General features: G+C 36.0%; 1 non-coding gene across 1 annotated transcript; it reads right to left on the bottom strand.

Moving 5' to 3' along the window:
- Positions 1-580: 580 nt before the first annotated feature.
- On the bottom strand, positions 581-707 carry LOC113057574 (U6atac minor spliceosomal RNA). Its single transcript, XR_003277848.1, has one exon. It is a non-coding gene; the product is annotated as a U6atac minor spliceosomal RNA (small nuclear RNA).
- Positions 708-6,129: the final 5,422 nt, after the last annotated feature.

The following is a 6,129-nucleotide window of genomic DNA, read 5'->3' as shown; positions in this document are numbered from 1 at the left end:
TTCACTGGGTTATTTCCCACAGGAGACCACCAAGGGGTTTCAGTGTACTGCAGCAAACAAATAGAGGTCAAAGAAGACCACACAGTAACTGTAGTAAAAACTCATCTGTTATGACTTGTGTCGAGCCTCATGTTATCTGTGCTCTTAGCAGTCCCTGAGCTGAATTTCAATTTCTACTAAAAATGCTTAGAAGGCATGCATAACAATGAGATAATAGTGAGTGGAATTTATTTCTATGACTCTCAGATTGAACACTGCTACTCTAACTACATTTTTCAGTAGCGTGACATTGTTCTCGAACTAGTGCATCTTTTCTAGTAACAAGCTATTTGTTCCAATTAGTTTTTTGTTTTTAAACCGCTGATTCCACACGTCATGTCTTAGTTGTATTTAGTGTAAAATCTGTTTAATATTGGTACCATATTGGTCTATATATATATATATATATATATATATATATATATATACAGTGCGAAAATGCCCAAAAGTGGCTAGTTCCAAAATTAGTTCTGGTACTATGAAAAGGTTCCTGCGGTGCGAAAGGCTCTATTGGTAACACAAATGGAACTCCACAGCTACCAGAGCTTTTACCACTTCATAACCACACAAAACATGAGAGAGTAGGTGGCAATGTGTGCTGAAGGTCACTAGAACCTCTTCCATCCTTGTCTAAGACAGCGCTAACCTTCTCTACTGTCAAAAAAAACGCCAGGGTGTTGATGGAGCATCTGAGTCTAAATGAAAACGATGATAGTGACGATCAACTTCTCTGACACCTCATTCCAATTAGAAGGCGAGAGTTCGTTATGTGCTGAGGAGGTGACACAATCCTGTCGCTCAATCTAGTAACCCCAGGCCTTGAGAGTGTCACCCATCTCCCCACACATCTCACCTCTGATGATCTGTCCAATCTGATCCCAGTTCTGTCCCCTGTGTCTGAGCTGTCTTGTTATCCATCACAAGCTGCCTTTCCATCAGTGAATTTGTGTAGTGCAACACGAACAGGCTTTTGCACTTGGGCTTTTAGCACTTTGTCTGCTGTTGAGAAATGTTGACCTTGCTGAAGCTGTTATTTTAACTTTCCTTGACACAAAACTATAAATCTTTAGTTTAAGCTGATTTTTTAGTATCAGTTTAATGGATAGTGGATTCATTTGAAAGTCTACTCTCAGGTGAATGTTTAGAGTCCAGAAGTTGCATTCCACAGCACATTCCACATCATTTGAAGCATTACGGGTTAAAGGTGCTGTAGGGAACTTTTGTAAAAAAAAATATTTTTTACATATTTATTAAACCTGTCATTATGTCCTGACAGTAGAATATGAGACAGATAATCTGTGAAAAAAATCAAGCTCCTCTGGCTCCTCCCAGTGGTCCTATTGCCATTTGCAGAAATGCATCCGCTCCCGGTAACAAACAACCAATCAGAGCTGCGGTCCGTAACTTTGTTTGTGTTCAAAATGTAGAAAAATGTATATAATAAGCGAGTACACCATGAATCCATTTTCCAAACCGTGTTTTTAGCTTGTCCTGAATCATTAGGGTACATCTATAATAAGTGTTTATATTCTGACTATTTTATATTGCTTCGGGGATACCGTGGCGGATCAAAAGTTCCCTACCGCAGCTTTAAGTATTTAAATATTTAAGTTAAGGCACTGATAATCTTGCCTACCACTATAATTAGTACAACATACACTACCATTTACTACCAAACTCACTACCAAACCACTACCAAAAATTTGTCATGGTTTCTAAAAAAAAAAAAAAAAAAAAAAAACTGTTCAACATTTATAATAATAATAAGAAATGTTTCTTGAGCACCGAATCAGCATATTAGATTGATTTCTAAAGGATTATGTGATTCTGAAGACTGGAATAATGGCTGTTCAAAACTAGGGAATTAATAATACTTTATTATCTTCAAATAGAAAAGTTATTTTATTAGCATTAGTGAGCCAGATGAGATTTTACATTAAATAATCTTCCAAACCCCGCTGGTAGTGAATGCAACAACCAATAGCATTCTGATATAAAATATGACAAATCAAGAAGGAAATCTAAAAGCAATTTGAGAGACGTAATAGATAAAATGATTGAATTTCAGTCTCTTTCTAAGAAATGGTTTCAGAAGACTTGAAATGTATTCTATGAGTTGCATTACCAACTTTATACTTTCATAATAAGTATAATAAGTTAAGTATTCTTATTCTTGTGCACTATATGAAAAGCAGCACAGCAGAGTTTTTTTTTCTTCTCTTTCTCCTTTCAGTATCTTTGGAAGAAAGCCAAAACAGGTTTGGACTGACACAAAGGTGGGTAAATGACGACATTTTTAATTTCAAGGTGAACAATTCCTTTAAGACTAAAATTTGTGAGAAAACAAACCCTCCACAAACCAAACACATCAATGTTTAAACAGCTTAAACAAAGTGCTTATCTTCTATGAGCATCTGATATGGTGAGAAGTCTTAACTGTACTCATTTGTTATATTGATCATATCTGATGCAGAACAAGGCAGGGCCATTAACTTCCCTCAGTTCTGAGAGCATTTCCTGCATTGATTGTTCTGTGTGGGTCTCTGTGGAACTGACGCCACATGATGCACTGCTCTGAAGGAGAGTCTGCTTGTCCAGATGCACACTAGGACAAAGATTAAACGAGATCGGGCTGTTCAGGGTCACCTACTGGGCTGGCACGCACTTTGGACCAGCTATGTTCCGCATGGATAAAGCTTGAATAAATATGAACTGCTTCGATTGATCAGAACTATGACTTGGGTGATGAAATACATTTTTTTCTTTGTCAAAGAACTTTTATACAAAACCACAAAGACATATGCAGTATCTTAGATATGGATTTACCATTCAAGCAAGTCTTTAATGTTGAAAAGGCTATACAGTATGTGTATCTCAAAGGTCCCCAGACCCGACTGCTACAAATCAATGCAAATGACTCCTCTTTGCCATGAAAATCTCAGGGTATCACCTGCTCCCACTCAGCCAGTTGTGTTTATTTGATTAGTCTCGAAATTTATCATATGCATGCATCTTAAAGGGACAGTTCACACCAAAATAAAAATGTTGACATCATTTACTCACCCTCTTGTCGTTCCAAACCCATATGGCTTTCTTTCTTCTGTGCAACACTAAGAAAATCTCTTAAAGAATGTTAGAGACATATGTATATAATTTATGTATGTGGTTTGTAGGTACATATTGAGGTTTCTGTTTGTTTGTTTGAGACATAATTTTCCAAAGGCATGGTCACGGACTACTTACAGTCAGTCAACTGATAAATATTACAAAATAAAGACCAAAAGATTGCTGGAATCACCATTCCCAATCTGACTGGCTTTTATTATGCAATTTTTCCAAATTAGTGGCAAATAGTTGAACGTCTCTCTATTTCAAATAAATCCACACTTTGACAGCAAATAAACCAAAGTGAACTCTGATTGGTCAGTTTATGTCAAGTAGACAGACATTTTCTGTCTAAATTGGCAGTTTTTGACAAGAATAAGCTGCACACCAGATTTTTATGGCAATAATCAAAAGAACATTTGCTGGCCTGCTGACATGTTCAATGAATTCAGCCTTCTCTGTCCATCTTTTTGACATTTGTGAGATTTCCTGTCTTCTGTGCATTGTTTTCTTTTTCTAGCTGGATGACTCCTGTGATGGTTTCAGAGAAGCAGAATGGTCTGTTGAGTTTTTTAAACGTGGGCTCTGGAATTTGTCAGTGGTAATCTAATCTTGGTCAGAAGATATTTCTGTGTGGTTGTGCCTGCCATTCCTGCATGTGTTTTAAAATGATTTCCATTAACTTCAGGTGAAACGCTCCCAAAATATTTATAACAGAAACCACACTTTATTGAGAAAACAGAAACCGGAGCTTGGATGCATGTTCAGTTGAAAGTGAGGGAATATGTTTCTGGATTGGAGACAGATTTGCTTCTACATCAAGGACAGGTCTCACAGGCAAATCCATGGCTTTTTTGATCCATATTTTTAAACCAGTGCACAAACACAGTTGTTGGAGTAACATGATGGCGAAACAGAGCCGCTGAGACATCGATGTCTTACGTTCTGATTTAGAATTACATGGTAGGCTTACACCACGTTTAAGTTAGACACTTCTGAAGGCTATTTCTGCTGATGAAATTGTTAGAAATGTTTGATGTGATGTTCTTTGACACCTCTTTGTTGAGATGATAAATGACAAGATATGCAAATGAGGCCTGGTTTTCAGTAAACATCTTTGCTTCCAAAGGGATTTGTGAAAAGATGAGGTCTGGGATGACATTATCGGATTTTTCCTGGTGATTTATCAAAAAACTGAATATTTTTCATGAATTTCTTGTCACTAATTAATTGGCATTTTTCAAAGTCAATAGATTCCCTTTAACGAGTTCTCATTTCATTTTCATTAATAATCACAAATATGATCTAAAAAAAGATACTAATTTTTTTGAAGTTAAGTTGTTGCAAACAATTTATTTTAGCAAGGTTTTTTTTTTTTTTGAAAGTTAGTCAACTAATTTTATTTAAATGTAGCTCAAATGAATTGATTGCAACCACTTACCTTAAAAAAGATAGTATATTTTTTTAGTGTAACAGAAATCAGAACTGTGATTAAAAATGTTTGTGAATTTAAAAAGTGTATGATATGTGCAAGTGTTTTTTTCAGAGTATGATATATGCAGTATAATTGATAAATATATATACTATACATACACCACATTTTTTTGCAAAGTAACTTGCCCCAGATTTATAGTTTTTTTATTGTATTTTTAAACAAATAAATTCATTCTTGGTGTGCATGAGATACATTTTAAAATTCTTATCTCAGTTGTAAAAAAAAACACCCTTGAAATCTGTTTCAGCTGGCAAATCTAGTCCCTTATAAAGAAAAACTTTGTTTCCAGCACTGTTCATGACCTTCATATATTTCAGCAAAATTATCTCCCTTCTCTCCCCAAACGACTGCTGTCATACTTCTGACCGAACAGCACCTAAGCCTGCTATTTCTCTATTGCATTTTCCCCATCTCTCTTTAAGACACCTTCCCGGCAGACTGAAACGCTGATCCATCCTGTCTACAGCCCCACTGGCCTCTGCAAACAAGCCATCTATCTCCTGAAAGCCGTGTGTATATTCTGCCTGCCAACAGTAATACATTACTACCAGACACTGAGGTGAGTTTCCTGGATTCCATGCATCAGTACCCTGATGGCAGGCACCATCACAGGAGTGTTGTTCCGGAGAAGGGAAGTCTTCCAATCCCAATAGTTTATAGATGGCTGCAGCCTTGGATGGACTACAGAAAGGGGCATCAGAGATCAGCATCACTCACTAAGCCCCAAAGATGTTGTGTGATACAGGCCATGAAGCAAGCATGCAGTCAAGATGAATAGTTTCTGTTTTTAGTAAAAAAGGATTTGGAGAGAGTGTGAGTGAACCTGCCAAAAAAACACAACAAATATTGATGGAGAGGAGATTTACTTGAGTAAAATCTGGTCAGACATGATAAACAATGAAGCTGAACACATCAACTACCTCATGTTGGGATTTGAACAACGTTTTTTTTTCCACTAGTCTATCCCATCTTACACTTATAAGAAGCAGTGGTTGTTTTTCCATTTGTTCATGTCTTATCTTGCCCAAGTCAGCAAAAGTGAGACAGGACAGCAAATGGTGTCCCACAAAATAAAATAAAAAAAACCCTCTTTGTCTACAGATAATTTTCTATGCTTTAGTACACAACAGGAATGATTCTGAAATGTGAATACTTTTCTGTATGTACTGGAGATCTAAAAATGATGGTCTATAACCAATAAATAATTCTATACTATTTTAGCTGAAATAAATTAAAAAAATAAAACCTGAACCTCTAAAATGTTTTGTGGCTCTACCGGATGACTTCTTGTAATTATTTTGTCATTCATTTTTAATTTAGTCTTATTTTAGTCCTGTGTCAAATGTACTTTTGAGTTATTATTTATCATATTAGCAAACCATGAGATATGAGATAACCATGAGATAAACTGATGAATACACACACACACACACACACACACACACACACACACACATATATATATATATATATATATATATATATATATA

The sequence above is a fragment of the Carassius auratus genome, chromosome 38 (genome assembly GCF_003368295.1).
Source record: "Carassius auratus strain Wakin chromosome 38, ASM336829v1, whole genome shotgun sequence".
Lineage (NCBI taxonomy): Eukaryota > Metazoa > Chordata > Actinopteri > Cypriniformes > Cyprinidae > Carassius > Carassius auratus.
Note: the sequence above shows the minus strand (reverse complement) of the source record. Positions and strands in the feature narration are given on the sequence as shown.